The sequence below is a fragment of the Opisthocomus hoazin genome, chromosome 26, assembly GCF_030867145.1.
Source record: "Opisthocomus hoazin isolate bOpiHoa1 chromosome 26, bOpiHoa1.hap1, whole genome shotgun sequence".
Taxonomy (NCBI): domain Eukaryota; kingdom Metazoa; phylum Chordata; class Aves; order Opisthocomiformes; family Opisthocomidae; genus Opisthocomus; species Opisthocomus hoazin.
This window is the reverse complement of record NC_134439.1, coordinates 4,643,397-4,660,425: the sequence shown is the minus strand read 5'-3', so window position 1 is coordinate 4,660,425 and position 17,029 is coordinate 4,643,397. Positions and strand designations below refer to the sequence as shown.

At 49.8% G+C, this 17,029-nt stretch overlaps 1 protein-coding gene across 2 annotated transcripts in view; it reads left to right on the top strand.

Annotated features, from left to right (window-relative positions):
• The first annotated feature begins 1,780 nt into the window (after positions 1-1,780).
• Positions 1,781-17,029, top strand: part of LOC142364291 (uncharacterized) — a 38,434-nt gene continuing 23,185 nt past the window's right edge. For both annotated transcript variants that reach the window (XR_012766234.1, XM_075443597.1), the window contains exons 1-2: positions 1,781-2,495; positions 5,733-5,892. The gene's annotated coding sequence lies outside the window, so the exon portion shown is untranslated. The remainder of the gene's footprint in view (positions 2,496-5,732; positions 5,893-17,029) is intronic.

Below are 17,029 nucleotides of genomic sequence, written 5' to 3'. Positions count from 1 at the left end.
TGTCAGCAAAGAGATTTCCAGCACGACCTCCCCCGGGGGTGAGGATGCACGGGCCGGTGCGGAGCACCCGTAGCACCCAGGCTGCCGTGCTGGGATGCCATGGCACTGCCTCCTCCGCCAAGGCTCTCAGCTGAGCCCCGCTCGCCAGCGCTGCGGGACCAGAGGGCTCACCTCCCTTCTGTGAAACAGGTGGAAACCTCACCTGCGCCACGGAGTTGGGAAAGAGGAGGGGAAATAATACCTTTTCATGGAATCTGGATTTCTGTACCGCAGGCTGGACTCACTGCCACTTGATTTTCCTCATGGAGGTGACCGAGTTAGGAGCACAGCTTCTGTAGACTCTTTGTAGCACTCACAGATGCAAAAAGACAGCTTCAAGGGGTGATTCTTCCCACTCTGTATCCTCTCCGCTGGATGCTAGAGGAAGTCTGGGGACCGCTTCTCCTTAGGCATCCCAGGTGGGACAGATCTTGGCCTCCTCCAGTCCTCTTGGAGACCGTAGGTGAAGGCTCTCCCAGGGCTGCTTTCTGTCCCTCCGCTTCTGCAGTGCCTTGGCGAGGCTGGGCCATGCCAGTCCCCCCTGTTTTGTGCAGCAGACCTGATTCTTCACTTTCTTGCACCTCTGCAACAGTTACACTGTTCAGCCTCTTTGCCAAGGCTAAATGGCAGTTTCTGGCATGAGGACACACGGAATCTTTCCTTGTATGATGTGTTTTCTTAATCCTCTTTGTTGTTTGTGCTGTCTTTTTGGATTCACTTATGGAGTCTCTTAAAGTGCAGTGCCCAGGAGTGGATACAATGAGATTTGAGTAAGTGTTTCCCATTTTTGGAATTCAAACATTCTCTTGAAATCAGTGTTTGCTGAAGAAAAATACCAGCACTGAGGGAAATGTATCATCTGGAGAAGCTTTTCCAGGTAAAAAATGTTGACTAACTCTCCAGTTTCCTGTTACTTTCATGTCTGGGCACTTTTTCTGCGAGATTAGTGGGTCATAACCAAGTCCCTCTAGGACATTTTGTTTTCTTTTTTCATTTCTCTCTTGGCTCTTTTTTTTTTCTCTCCTATTCAAGGTGGAAGAATCTTATGTGAGAGAAAAGGAGACAATATAGGGAAGCGTCATAGAGAACGTGCCAAGCCTTGGCACCTACATAAAAGCCATGGATTTCAGAAGAGCAGGGAGATGAGGGTGGAAGGAAGGGAAGAAGAACTGGCAAAGAAGAAGGTACCAGACAGGAAAGACCTTGTCCCAGAGAGTGCGTGGTGCAAGCCGGAATCCAGCAGGGCACAGCAGCGCTGGCCTCGCAGTGACTTCTCTCCCAGCCACAAGCCTCAGCTTCAAACTCCGCATGGATGGAGAAGTTCTTTAAACTGTAGTCCCTGGAGCCCTGGGGAAGGATGATGCAGCAAAGCCAGACTGTCCCTCCCTTCAAATTGCGAGGCCCTCCAGGCTGGAGCCAGGCTGAAATCCATACATCTTTCTGTATGCAGTGAGGCAGGAGGTATCAGTATTGAGGGCACCTCTGTTACGGGTCTCATCAGCATGCAAACGAGGAGAAACCATGTCTCTTCTTTAGCTTGTAGAAGCTAAAGCCCTTTGGCTGCTTTCTTAACCTGCTTCAGGTTTCTGGGATGAGAAAGGTCAGGCAGGAGTGAGGCAGAGACCCTCGCTGCGGAGTGCTCAGAGTCAGCCCCACTGCCGGGCACCCAGCAAGAGGCTTTTCAGCCTGTCGAGTCCTGCAAAGCTTTCAGCTCCCATTGCACTGAATTCTTATGAGAATTTGCTCCCCAGTTTGGGTGCTCTTGAGCCCTTTCTCCCTTATTAGCTCTGTCCAGACATGGTGAGAGATGTCTCCAATGCAGTCTTCAAGACCTCGCTTGCAGTTGCCTGTGATGGCTTTTGCAGAATGACTCTGGAGCCCATGAATGGTGACCTCCTCCTGGGAGTTCTTGGAGTGCAGCAGATCCTACCATCAAGTTGAAAAGACCCAAGCTGGCTGTGGCTGGAGTTTTAAAGCCAAGGGTTGTAAATCAACAGAAACCTCAGCATCTCACTCAAAAAAAGTCAGAAGGACACAAGGTGTTGGCGAGGACTGCACTAAACGCCTGCCCAGCACACCCAAGAGGGTGACAGCTTGTTTTCCAGGAGGCCCGCTGGCCATCAATGCTGCTACACCGCTCTGGTTTCTAGTGGGACTTGCAGAGCCTTCAACAGTTTGATAGTTAACAAGAAAGTTGAAGAAAAAGTCCAAGAGAGAAACCTTTCAGTGCTTTACAGCAGCCGTGAGTGGTGAATATCCCGGGAGAGGTGGACTGTAATTCCTGCTAGCTTAGCATCAAAGGATGCTCCGAAACTTTACCTTCCCTGGTGACGTCTCTTCTTCCCAATGAAAGATGACCCAGGTGACCTTTGATTGAATGTCTTGATAGTCCAGAAGGCAGGGAGCAAGATAATTAGAGCCATAACATCTGATCACAGGAGAGAGGTGAAGCCAAGGTAGGGGCAGAACAATGCTTCTTTTCAATAGCGGGTGTGACTGCTGCGATGGTCACAGGGGGCTGGGGTGGGGGTAGGAGTGCGGGGTGGGGGGGAGGTTTAAAAGGGGGGTTAAGTAGCTTATTTTTGAATAAAGCATGCAGGAAGCTGGTTGTTATCTTCCTAGTGCCATTCAGACTGCAGGTGTGACTTAATCTCCTGGCTGGGGCAGATGGGAGCTCTGGGTATCAGCATCTTCCCGAGGTCTGGAGGAGACGCCGGCATCCCGGCTGCTGACTCTGGTGCACATGGACGACCTGGCCTTCCCATCAGCCGAGCTGAGGGAGTTTGATTGCCGTGTTTTGCAGACGGGGAAGCTATCACAGAAGAGGCCTCCCTGCCTGGCCCAGGCTCACTACATTGCCCTGACACAGGTGGCAATTTCAACCCAAATTTCTCAAATTTCAGTATTAGGCATTCAAAAACCTGCAAACCCTTTCTCTCTTCCCAAAATGACAAAAGCTTTTTAAAAGCCATATTTTCTGGGTGTGTTCTTTGTGTACAAAGGCCTCATCTCCAAGCTTTGGAGATGCCAGAAAGAGAGATTCTCCTCTCAACAACTGTTTCCAGGAGCCAGGGCTTTCAGACACGGCGTGAGACTTACAATACAATTTCAAGATGCAGCAACAATCCTCCGTGTGCATCACTGTCCCAGCAGCAACTCCTCACAGACATCCTCGCGCCCGCAGAATGTCTTCCTTAAGGCTCATTTTCCCCAGTATTCCTTTTTTACAGCTCCCCCTTCACCTCAGCCTCCCCAGCTCTGTTTGGCGTGGACCTCTCATGGGCAGGGTCTCATTCGGCGAGCAGTAAAGCACAGTATGTTTCCAGCGCTAGATCAAGGCTATTATTTGCCATCACCTGGAACCTCACTGTCTCATTCATTCACATCCAATCTCTTTAGATCCTTGTCTTTTTTTCCTCCTCAAGACAAGGAGCATTAAGTGAAAAATGATGAAAAGCCGCAGTTGTACAGCTGAAAGCTCCGGCTTCCTCTTTGCTGCTTCTTTTTTTCCCCGTTTTTGCTGGAGCCCCAGGAAGCATCCACACAAGTGCAAAATTATTTCCATGCAGGCCTCTGCTCATGTTAAAACTCTACGGCTGCTGGTGCACAAGTCTCTGCACAGTTCTTGAACAAATTGGACCAATTTGGAGTGATTAGTGAAGAATTCACATATGGTGCCCAGCCATCACGGCCAACCAATTGCCTCCTGCAGCCCATTAAGAGCCATTTACTGTGATGGGCCCATTTGTCTTTGTTGTTAGTTCTGGCAGGGCCAGTGACAGCTCTTTGGCTGGCCACTGGGCCAACCTCTCCCTGACATCATCTCAGGGGTAAGAGGGCAAGGCTGAGACACACATCGAGTCTGACACCAGCTGATGGATGTCCCAAGGAGCCATGCCAGGCAGGGCTGTGGGGGCTTACCGAGGAATAGGAAGAGGAATTGCCAGTTGGGGTTGCACGTTGGGTACCGGTGACGGCACGCAACCACGGAGTGGGTGCGAGAGCTTCTCTGCTGTTGGGTACCATGGCCCTACTGTGATAACGGTGTGGCTGGGGAGACAGGGATGGACTGCTCCGCTTGTGCTGTGTGTGCCCTGGTGCAGATGGAGGCTTGGATAGAAAGTCAAAGTTGAAGTCCATGGTCCTTGAGGGCCAACAGATGGTCTACTGGGTACAGATAGAATCATAGAATCATAGAACGGTTTGAATTGGAAGGGACCTTAAAGATTATCCAGTCCAACCCCCCTGCCATGGGCAGGGACCCCTTCCACCAGATCAGGATGCTCCCAGCTCTGTCCAGCCTGGCCTTGAACACTGCCAGGGAGGGGGCAGCCACAGCTTCTCTGGGCAACCTGTGCCAGGGCCTCACCACCTTCACAGTAAAGAATTTCTTTCTTAGATCTAATCTCAATCTACCCTCAAAGCAAGTGGGCTTGTCACAGGAGGCATGGTCTTCCACGCTTCCCATAGCTCCAGCAAAAATGTGGAAAGAAAGAAGCAGCAAAGAGCGGGACCCTAGAAACATATTTCACTGTCACTGGAGTAGAATAGTAGCACCGTTGACTGCGGACGCTTTTCTAGTGGCGAGAGACGCTTTCTGCTGCCATAATGATTCTGGTGAAGGAAGGTGAATAGGCCATGTTGGTTGAGGTGTGTTTACACCGGTGTAATGATAACCAGACTAGTGATTATATGTATATGACTACAGAGGTGAAAAATTCATACCCTCTAACTGACAGAGGTGTCACAGCTCAAAACTGTCAACAGGGTTGAGAAACAAATCCAGTTCCCGGTTAAATTTGAGTGCATTTTACAGGTTTGGTTTTAAAGACCTGGAAGACGTGATGCGAAGAAGGATGAGCCAGCCTGGAGAAACTGCTTGTAATTGGAGCTTTGCAAATTCCTGATGTTTGGCAGTTGGAGGATTTTTCCCTTTGTTCTGGGTTAACCCACAGTAAATTTTCTGTGGGACTAAAAGCAAAAAAAAATTTATGCCAACTAAAACCTTTCTTTCAAAAACAGAGATTGTGTGGAGTATCTCATTTCCATACACAATTAAAAATCAGTCTTTTAACAGCACGTGATCTGGGATGGGAAGAAATCTAGAAGACCTTAATATCATAAACAAAATATTTTCATTCTTTAAATTATTGTTCTGATGAAAGCCGTCCCCTAGAATTGCTACAAAATGCTGTTATTGATGAGAATTTACCATTATTTGTAAACAAGACAAATCTTTTTGCCTCCTACCGGTGCCCAGATCTTCTTTGAAATGGTACTTATGTTTTTAACCCTTTTTATAAAGGCAAAAACCAAACTAATACTACGCCCTTCCCCAGCAGCTAACTTTCTGCGGCAAAGCCGAGTGGTATTTTAACACTTCGGTCCCTTTGACCATGCCAGCCCCTGAGCTGTGTGCTGACAGCCTCTATTGTGTCCGTCCAGGGTAATTAAGAATTTGATCCAGAGCTGTTAAACTTCTCAGACTGACAGATACTCTGATGAAGTCCGTGCTCTCTGGAGGGAAGACAGGGGTGCTGAAAGGTTTCTGTCCCAGGCCGTGGGGCACCAGGACACCTGGGTCCGTTCTGAGCAGATTTGGAGACTGCTATTTAGCCATCTCCTAGGCAATTGGAGCTATTTGGGGAATTGGGGTCAATTATAACCAGCCTTCACCTGTCTTGTGTCCACAGAGAACTGGAGCCAGATGGCAACCTGGAGGACTCGCCTCTCCAGTTCCCGTTCCCACCGGACAGATGAACTTGGAGCTTGCAGTGGTACAAACCACCATTCAACGTTGGTTTGAATACAGTGATAGAGGTGGAACAAGTGAAAAAGGAGACATCCATTCTGGTACAAGTCTATCTGCTTAATATCTTATACAGCAATAGTCCTGGTGGATGCTAGGAGGCTGACCCAAGCATCCCAAAATCCCCTTTCCGTTGTTTCTGCCCAAATTACAAGGCTGGTAAGGAAGTTTCAGTGATTCAGGTTGGAATTTCATGACCACTTGGAGATTAAATCTGCCGTAAATCTGTACTTGTCCAGCCTGCAGCTACTCGAAAGGGTTTTTCAATTGCACAAGTGGATTTAGGGGTTTGTGTATGGGAATTAGGCTCTGAAATGCCATTTCTGCTCTCGGTAATCTCCCTAGCAGACTTCATCAACACCGTTGTGTCTTACCCACCAAATTCCCATGGTGTGATGTCATCCTTTTTCTTTATTGTTGTTCTGATAAATAATTCTCTTTCATATTGCATTGGAGAGCGTGGTAAGACGGAGCTGAGCCTCCTAGCCTCCCCAGGACCTCCTGTCTGCTCCTCAGAGTGTCTTGATGGCATTATATCAGGGAATCCTTTAGTTTTAGGAGAGCCTTACATAAAAAAAAAAAGAGGTGGTGAGTTATGGCAGGACCAAGCCTGAAGCACCTGAATTTTCAAAGTAAAACTTTGCTGCTGGAGAATTACAAGAGCAAGGACCAGAGGGACCTGCAGTGTTGGTGAGGCTGGAACACGTGGAGGGGGTTTATAACGCACACCCTCCTTTTGATTCAAAGCCAGGGAAGCTCCAGAGGAGGGAAAACTACTGGTGACCCTCCAGCTGGTGAGAAGGCAGGGTTGGTCTAGATGTTTGCCTTCCTCTGCAGTACTCTCTAGGCATACATCAGACACTGAATTCCTTCCCACTGCCAGTTGCTTACTCTTTGGTGTCTCCTGTTCTTTCTCATAGGGTATTTGGGTGCAACTTGTCAGATATCAGTACACCAGAGGCTTCAGATTTTCGCTAGCAATTTCACAAAAGCCAAAATTTCATCTGTGTGTCTGATTTTCTCCTGCCCTCTTGTGTTGTCATTGCACCCTTTGCAAATGTATTTAACCAGAGCAACGCTGTTTGGCACCTTGTGTCCTCTTTTTCCCTGCTGCCAAAAGTGACATAAGATGCGGTGGCCTTGCCCTTAGCGCAGACTCGTCAGCTCTTGGGTTCGCAAGCCTCTGGTGTGATTCAGCGGCAGATCACGCACTCGCTGTGCCCTGGCAGGGTGCTGTGCGCGGCAAACAAGCGAAGTAAGCAAAACTGGCCAAGTGCTCACGGCTGAGGATCTGACCCACAATTCAATCGTGGGTGTGCGGTCCAGCCTTCCCCGTGCCGCTCCAGCCTGGCCTCTCCCAAGCAGCCGCTCTCAGTTGCGCAAGAAGAAACAAAAGAAGAGTGGAAGAGGTGAAATTAGCCCCTCCTTCCTCGGGTAATGTCCCAGTTGCAGTGACATTGCCTGGACCCAGCGAGGCTGTCACTGGAATTAGTTTTTGTGAGATGTTTTTCAACAGTTTGAGAAACGTGTCAGTTCTAAGGAAATTGCCTTTCCAGACTTTCCACGTAAGGCCCGTGCCCTCGATCATGTTGTTTGCCCTTCTCTGGACCTTCTGTAACTCCACATCTTGAGACACGGTGGCCATGGTACTATGAACGTGGGCGCATCAAGGTTTTCTACAGCAGCAAACCAGCTGTTATCCTCCGTACCACCTGCCTGGTGATACCCAATTCTGCTGGCTTTTTTGGCTCCACCGTGCACTAAAGATAATGATTTTAGAGAATTGCCAGAGATGACTCCAAGATGATGAGTCTCCCTGAGCTGTATCTACCAGTCCTGACTCTAGCACTGTGTAGGCATGGTTTAGGGTACTTCTTCCTAGATGTATTAATGTTGTGTACACTTAGATCATTTGCCTGATTCTTGCCCACTTATTTAGTGTTGTGAGTCCCTTCTGGAGTTCCTCACCACTCGTGCAGCATTTGACGAAGAGCCTAGTGTCATCCTCAAACTCTCTCGGAATGAAGGATCTTTTTGCGCAAGAACCAATTTAACTTTTTATTCTATTCTGTTAGAAATTCTGAAGGTTTCTTGCCTTCATTCCCTTTAGGAAGCCTAGTTATTTATTCATTTTTTGTTTCACTGTTTTCCATTAAATCGGGGGAAAAAAAAGTGGTTTTGCTGTACTCTTCTTATAACATCAGGTCTTGACATGATTCAACAGAAAGACATGGGGGTGAAATTTTGTTTTGGAATGTTTCCATTTTTCTTGTGATGTCCACACTGATCTGGAGTGGGGAACAGGAGCGTAAAAGGGAAGAGCCTGCGCTCTTTGGGTTCCTTCCCAGCAAATGATTTAGTGTATGAACACAAAGCCAGCCTTGCTCTCCTTGAGAGTGTTCAGACCTCACCAGGAATCACAGGTGTAGTTAAAATGTAATTGGATAAAACTACTCTATAGTCCCCCGGAGTTCCTTTGGCAAAGTGTTTCCTGTGAGCGTGAACGAGCTGAGGTCTGAAGCGTGAGGGAAAGGCAGGAGGAATAAGCATTTCTACCTTAGCTGCCGAAAGCTGGAACCAGCAATTTCGGCTCTGATTCTCTCCATCTGTCAGGGGTGCAGCACTGAGACAAATATTAAGAGAGCAGTTTGGTCCACTGTTGGAGGGAGGGTCACAGTGTTTGGACAGGGTGGTGAAAGCCGTTTGTGCTGCTTTATGCAAGAACAAGTAGAGCAGAAGATTTCCCCATTTGTGATGGGGTTAGAGCAGAGGACGCTGCATGGGTGGAAAGTTGCCACCAGCCAAACCCAGCTGCTTCCAGAGAGTCCTGTAGCACTTCTTGAGCCAAAAACGAGGGAGGTCGTGTATCAAGGGAGAGGGTCTTCTCTGAGACCATTTTTCTTCAATCCTGACCTCAAACCTTTGGGGTAGTCCAAGAGCCATTCCTGCCTGGGATCCCACTCATCCAGGTTTCACCATCTTCATCTCTTAGAAACCCACATGAAGCCACATTGGGTTACAGCCAGCCTTTAGCACTTTGGAGGGCTGTTGCTTCCATAATTCCTTGGTGGATGTAGGCAGAGCAAACAAGCCTGATGTGATCAGAAGAGCATAGCTTGCTGAAAGCTCCCGTACCGGACACATCCTTACATGGCTGGTAGGGTCTTTGTACCACTACAGGGGCAAGGTTCAGCATCACCCCAGCCAGAACCAGAATGCTTGAACCAGGACTGCAGCAGACAGGTTTCTTTGATCGTGGCAAGCTCAGACAGCTTGGATTATGAAAATCTGTCACCTTGCCTTAGGAACATGGAGGGTTTCTGTTGTGTACGTCAGACCGTGCCTTGTAAATGGAAGGAACTGCTTATATAAACACTGCAGATTTTCCTTTGGAGTTTCATGAGTTTCATAGAAACATAGAATCATAGAATGGTTTGGATTGGAAGGGACCTTATAGATCATCCATTTCCAAGCCCCCTGCCATGGGCAAGGACACCTTCCACTAGACCAGGTTGCTCAAAGCCCTGTCCAACCTGTGTTTGTCATGTGAAAGATAATGGGAATTTTGTCCAAGGGAATAGAGAGGGTTGGGAAATTGCTGTTGTCTTTAAAACCTCTTTATTCTTCCTGTGACCACCAAGCATGAAGAAACCCACCTATAAAAACATTCACCTCATCTAGAAAGCCTGCTGTCAGGGCCCTAAGTGCACTAATGGGCCTTAATGACCCTGGGCAGCCTTGCTGGGGTCTCCACCCTGTCTCTCTGCCTATAGGCTGAGGAGGTCCATTTAAGCTCAGTCCCTGAGCTGGCAGTTTTCCTCTGAGCTATGCTGGAGGGGTTTGTGTGTCTCTAGCTTTGTCTTCTGGATGGCTCTGGGACCTATGCTGGATGTAGCCCATCTCCTAGATTGACCTCTCAGACCTACCTTGTGGATTTGGCTCTGTCTCCTGCTGTTCCTGACTGGGTGCTCTGGGTGGACCTGGGACCTGACTGATTGCTTTGCCTCTTTGAGGACTGCTGGTGGACCCTGCTGTGGCCGTCCTTGGTCCTTGGCTTGACCTCACTCTTGTAGCAGCCCTGCTCTTGTTTGTCCTTAGCATCGCCTTCATGATGAACAATGTTCAGTAACAAGGAGGACTAATACCGCTGGAGCTAGTGGAGTTATATTGCAATGCAACTAAATGTTTTGACATCGTAGTCATGCAGCCCTGGTGGGAGTATTTGCAAAGACCCAAGTAAACTGCTGCTCCATGAATGAGATCTGTGTTTCTCTAGAGGTGCTTCAGCTCCTGTTGGGGTGAGACAAAGAAACAACAATTTCTGGGACTGAGGCAGTTATGAAAAAGACTGTTTGGAGGACCAAATCGGATTAGGAGTGCCTTTTCTGTCCTGACTCTGAATATCTTACAAGTTTAAATAGAAAAGACAAAAGGCAGAAAGTTGAAATATACTCTGGACTTATGCTTCTCATCTGCATAAATCAAAGCACTTTGTGAAAACTGGCAGCAGTTTCACTACATTACTTATGGAGGAAAGTGAATCAAAAGATGTTTAAGATAATGGGTGGAGGATTACAAGTGATCAAATTACTGCAGTTGTTCCTATTTTGCATTTTAATGAACTGAGCTACCATGGTTCAGCTGATGTTCAGTAACTCATTAAGCCACACTAACAAGGTCAGGTGCCAGCACCCACCCATACCCTCACATGCAGTGATTTTTCACTTGGGACCCTTTGGGTCATTAACAAGCTTCATGGGAGCTGGGGCAGATTAAGAAGCTGCCCTGAGCATGGTCTGTGCTTGTGGCTGGAATAGACTGAGTGCTGGAGCTGGAGAGGAGAGCTCTGCAAGAGCTGGGTGCTGCAGAGACCTGCTTACTCAGAGCCTTGCTGAAGGGCAGGGAGAACAGCATGAGCCTTGACCCTTTGGACTTCTCCAGCCAAGATGAAGGTGCTGAGCCAGGCTTTTGTCAGGGAAGGACCCACCTGCACAAGGGACAGCTGAGCCAGGTGAGGTAAAGTTTCTCGTGTGTTCGTTTGGGTGACAGGGTGGCTTTTGCTGGATGAAGGGAAGTCCAGCAGCCCCAGAACTGGGGAAATGCTGCTGGGCAGGCTGGGGCTGTGAAATGCCAACATCCTTGCCCTGCTTTGTGGGGATAAGAAGCAGGTTGCTGTAAAATGGTACAAGTTGTCAAAAAACCTGGCTGTGTGTGCTTAGCTGGTTTGTAGGGTGCAAACCCAGCAGCTGAGTCTTCCTTCTGCTCTGGGCCTTCCCCTAAAGTCAATGTTTGGCCCAGTCTGGTGGAAGTGGACACACACTTCCCCAAGGAAACCACCTCTTCTTCCAGTGGACACAGGTAAAGTGTTCCTGACCCGAAACCCAGCGTGTGTATGATGATAATCTCCACTTTGATTAGCACAGGGGAGTGCCAGAACTGAGAGCAAGTGTCTGTGGAGCTGGAGCTTACCCAGCCAAGTGCTGCACTTGTCCACGCCCTCAGCTGCCTCCGGGTGCTGTGGGGTCCCTTGTCTCGGCCCGTGGTGCTCTGGCACTTCTGGCAGTCTCCCTGCCTGGCATCAGCCAGTGCCGCTGTTGGAGCAGCATGGAAGGGCTGGGGCTGGAAGACCTCCAGGCTTTGCCAGGGAGAAGGTTCAGAGCCAGCCTTGTATTTTTGATGAATGAGCAGATGAAAGGTGAAGGCGGAGACCTGGGTGAATTCCAGCAGGTGGGATGTCCAGCCCTGTACACCTCTGGTCATTCCCAGGGCTGGTGGAAACCATCTGGTACCCCTGAACCTTCCTGTGGTTCCCCACACCTACCACCCACCAGCTTGGTGCCTACACATCATAGCAGCAGCTCTTCTGCTGTCCTTGCCAGCCAAGCCACCTTTGTGACAAGGGGGTCATGGACCTGCACCTGTGAGTCTTTCTCCTGGCTCTAGCAATACCAGCTGCTGCTCTCCCCTCTGCTGGACCCTGTCTTTGAACTTGGGCAAGTGTCATGGAGCAGCAGCTCTCGCACAGTTCTCCTTCCAGCTTCTCTTTGCAAACAGTGCCAGAAACGCTTTTGCTAAGCAAAAGCGAAGACTGATGTCATCCCAAGTCTCTGCGAGCCAGGGAACTGAGCAAAGGCCTAGAGTGCCTGTATCTTAATCCAGCTGTGGTTGTTCCTGCTTTCAAGCCCTTATTACCTGCCTAATTCTGCGCTAGGATATTGCTCAGACATCTAAGGAGATGCAAGCTGGCAATTTCAATGCGCTCCTAAACATCTCCAGCAAAACACCCGCTGGTGCCAAGCCCTTGGCTCCTGGCTCATTAACCTGTTTCTCCTAAGTAAGGAGATTTCCAGGGCGAGTCTGACTTGGCCCTGCAGGAGGCATCTTTTCTCCTGCCAAGGCTCCGGCTGGAGCGAGCTTCTCCGGAGCTGTCGCTCAGGGAGCAGGAATGCAGGCGAGGCTGCCCTGTGGTTAGAAGGACTCCACCCCAGAGACAGAGGTAGGCGCCCAGGTACCAACACCGGAGACTTGGGGCTCATCCAGGGTTGTTGATGACAGGCACTGATCTCTGCCTTAACCCCTTGCCTGCCTGCCTTTGGCTTCCTTCCTTCCTTCTGGCTGTAACAATATCCAGGCGGTGGTGGCATCTCGTGTTTGCCCTGTGCTGGGGTGGTGGTTGGTATGGGAGCAGCTGTTGGACGGGGCATCTTTAATGGGAAGCCAGGGATAAGCAGGGATCCGGTCCTCCTCCCTCTGTTTCCTGGGTCTACAGGATGTTTCCCAGCTGGAGATTTATGTTTAGGGGAAGGAGTCTCTGTACTTTTTTTTTGTCCTGAAAGGCTGGAAAACTGTAGTGTGCTAAAGCATGAAACTGTTTTCTTTGTTTATCTTTAACACTTGGGGTTTGGGTTTCGTGTTGGTTGATCTGCTGAGGTCTCCTTGGAAGGCTTGGAGTCAAAACAAAGATGGTTAACCTAGGAGTACTGCACTTTAATAGCATTAACTGTCCATAAAGCAGGCAAATCCAATGTGTACCGTCTTCCTTGATGAGACTCCTAGCCCAGGAGTTTTGGAAAGTCTGACCAAGTAAATGTTTCCCTAGTCACCCAAGTTTCAGTGGCACCTTCCTTGTGATGGCAACATCCCATGGGCCCCCAGGTACCCATGCAGCTCCAGAGGGAACATGTCAATGGGCAAGGCTGGGGCTGGAGGGAGCAGCCCAGCTGACAGCGTGCAGCTCCAGACACTGGGGGTGAATCCCACTTCAATGCCAAGGTCTAAAGCATGTTGTGACCTTGTGTGCTCCTTTTGTCTCTAAGCCTCAGCGCTCCATCTCTAAAACAGGGATGGCTTTTGTCTGTCGTCCTTTGATGCCAAGTTCTACCCAACGTCACACCAGTGCCAGTCCTCAGCTGGGACCCAGAGGCTCTACTGGTATTGATGTCCTGTTGGTTGTTTTTTTTACCTGTCATGTAGCTTCCATGTGCTTAAGTAAGTGAAAGGATAAACCTCACAGGCTTCCCCTCTCCATGAAGCAGAGCAGGTGTCCTGCTCAGTTCTTCCCCTTGCAGATGCATTCAGAGAGCCGGGTTCCAGATTTTGGCCTGTCTCCGTATGTATTTGCTTAATGTATCCTCATTGCAATATGCAAATCTGTGCAGTACAGCTAAAGAGTTGTGATTGATCTTTGAAGCTGTCTTGTGTGCTCTGAGGTGATGAACCCCATGTAGACCATGGCTGTGTCAGCCCTTCCAAGGCACATTAAATAATACACTTAAAAGCACATCACATTAAGGGAAGGGTACAGATCTTGCTTGTTCCTTGCTTCTCCCCTGTTCCAAGTTTACGAGCCACATCCCTAAACAGGCTTGTTCTTGACTGCCTGTTGATGCTCCCTCCCATGCTGAGAAGGTAGCACACCAATTTGTTTCCATGTGGGCTGTGAAGCCGTTTGTGCTTGTGTTTATGGAGCATTTGCAGCCTGTAGCAGCAAAGTGACACAGAAATGGGACTTGATGTTGTTGAGGAATTTGTAGCCGCGCATTTTGGGTCTTGTTTTCTATTTGAGAGATGCTACAGTGTGTCTGAGCCTGGTACAGTACCCTAAAATGCCCTTTGCCAGGGTTTTCTTGGTTCCTTGAGACAGACTACTAGTCAAAGCCAGGGGTGCCTGCATCCTGCTGACAAACGCTAGCACAATACCCTGACATCCCCTGCCTGGTGCCCGCGAGCGGGGTGGCCTGTAGAGACTCCCTGACCTTGAAGAGGCTGTGAATAGCTGGGGAATGGGCTCCTTGCTCCAGTTTGCAATCAAATGCTCAAAGCCCCATGCCCACCTTGCTGACCTTTCCTGACCTCCGTTGACCAAGGGTCAATGTCTACAAGTCAAGAAAGTCTTCTGGAGACAAAGGGGACCTCTGCGAAATGTGTAGTGGCGTGAGAGCTATTGGACTTATCCAAGTGTATGCTGCCAGAGGGCTGGGGCCCCAGAACAAGCAAGAATGATTTCCTTGGGGCTAGCGTAGGTGGTGGAGTCTCAGTTCAGACGTGGTAGCAGTTCTGTGCTTTTGGTCAATCATTGCCTTGAGTGGTGTCCCAGGGATGTTCCCCACAGGCTGAACGGCTTTGCTCAGAACCCAAGGGAAAACCTTACAGAGCAGGGATCCCCCTTTTTTCAAATGCGGCTTCAATGAGCTTGTGGATGGGGCTTCCTCCCTCCCCAGTATGGTCACCAAACATGTTATCAGCCTGTTTATCTTCGAGCTTATATACTGCATGAAAAAGAAATCAAACCCACCACCAGCACAATAGACCAAATCCAGGCCATTAAAGAAGCCCTTGGGGGAGGTCCCAGTACAGAGGTGGGTTGTTGGAGGGAATTTAGCTTCTTTCATCTTGGCTTTCCAGTGCTACCTCTGACACAAGCACCACCATGGCCTGAAAGCCCCTGTTGATATTAGGGAGGAAGAAAAGCTGCTGAGCTGAGTGTGGGTGGGAAGGGTTAATTGGGAGTGCAGCAGTGAAGTCAGTTTTCAGCCCGTAGACATGTAACTGCCCAAGGAAACAGCCAGCTGGCGAGGTGGCCAACGCTGGCTCTGTTTGGATGGGGATTTTGAGCAGAGCTGTCCTGTTGCTGCTGCCCTTGTTTCCCTGGGCGCGTCAGGGTGACCCTAGCTCGGGGGCCGTGTGGGCCAGTTCTGGTGGGTATGTTGTAATCCCCGTAACTTACGGCACGACCTGCTCCATGGGCTCGGCCACAAACCCTCGTCCCAGGGTGATGTCATGGAGGACATCGCAATGTCGTCTCACGCCGCAACACGCTTCTGCTGACACAGCTTGACGTCACGTGGGCACCGCGATCTGTTGGGCACAGCCGTGGGTGAATGCTCTGCCCTTTGCTGGAAGCGTTATGTCAGCCAGAGGCCCTGCCAATGCTACCAGGGCAGCAAAGCCTGCATTCGCACCAGCAGCACCTTTTAGCTTGCTTGGTGCTGACACACCAGTTTGAGAGCTGCCTGAGGATTTGTGCTGCTGCAGTTCGGGTTTCTGTTTTATCCTTGCGACCTGGAAGCTCCATCGAGTGCTTAGTCCTGGGTTTGGCTGGAGGATGGAGCAAGGGCAGCTGAGTTTGCTCAATGGGAGCTCTTTGCATCTCTTGGGGTTCTGCAGGCAAGAGCTTTGCTCAGGCTGAGCGATTCCTTGTGCAGCGAGGCTAGCCTGCTGCCTTCTGGTGTTACTTGCCCAGTGGTGGTCTGACCGTGGATAACACTTTGATCCTTCTGGGAGCAGCAGCTGTGTGTCACCCAACGGTGCAGAGCTGCTGCCTATCTGCTATTGCATACAACACTAGAGCCAATTACTCTGTCGCTGCTCCTGGCTTACAAATCCAAGGCTTGTCTCAGGGGATCCTTGTTCTTCATTAAAGATCGTGCTGAATCAAGCAGAACTGGAGGTGAGCAGATCTCCAGGGGTCATTGACTCACATCAAAGGATTCCCCAGAGAGCCCTGAATGTCTGTGTCAATAGGACTCAGTGATTCTTCATGGCAAAGAGCCTCTTCTCAGGCTTTCTGTTCAGTCCCTCGGCTTGGTACTGTGTCCTTGTCAACAGCAGCTGGGTGGGTGACTCCTCTCTCCTTCCTAGGACCTGCTGCTGGGAGCGTCCCAGTGCCTACAACTCCCACTGCACTTTGTAGAGTGTCTTTGTCCTGCTCAGATAATCACAAGGAGCTCTTCCATTTTGTTCCATTTCTTTATCTCAAGAACAAGCAGGCTGTTCATCCCAGGGGAGGTAAGCTCCGGACCACCTACAAACCCAGCATGTGCAGGACTCACCATGTCTCATCAGCCTTCTCCTGTCAGTAAGGGTGCCATAATGTTACCTCGGGCATCCTCCAACTCGCTTTGCTGTGCAGAGCTGAACGCTGCAGCCTCACTAGGCCCCTGGGTTGCCAGGAAGAGGAATTAAGGCATCAGTGGTTCTGCTCTTCCAGTAGACTTTACAGGCTCTTGGAGGTTTTTTGGTACACTGAAAAGGGTTCAGCTAGTTTTTCATTCACCTGCCTAGCCCTGTGCTGGCAGGCCAGCCCCATGCACCAGTACTTTCTGCTGATATCTCAAGTTCCCCCGGGTCTGGGAGCTGCTGTGTGCCTTGCTGTGGTCCTGTGCCCCAACATAGCTCCAACCACCATGTCCAGTTTCTCAGCCACCCCATTGTCCTCTGGTGCTTCCAGGATCCCAGTGATGGCATTCACTCATGGCCCCTCATTTTCACGTATTTTTTGAGAGGGGTGTTTGACCTTGAGTATGAGGAACTTGTGTCTCCATGTGTGGGCTGTGTGGATGTACCAGCCTCCTTGGAGCTAGCTTGGGGCTCATTGCGTGGTGTAGACTTGTCTTGCATCTAATTAGAGGCTCATTTCTCCCCTTCTTGCCTGTCACTCATTTCTCTCTTCCCCTTCTGCCTTCAGAAACGGTGCTCAGCACAGGCAGTCTAGGGAGACAGGCTCCAGTGCTGGTTTTCTTGGTCATTTCCAGTCCTGTGGTGCTAAGCCTTACCTGTAGGCTAAATCTGACCAGGGTTTGCAGAGGACCAAGTGAAGCTTACCAGCTAACATCTCTTGGGAGGTGGGTTTGGCATTAGAGACCTCGCACCGAAGAGACAATTGAGCCAAATGAGTGGATA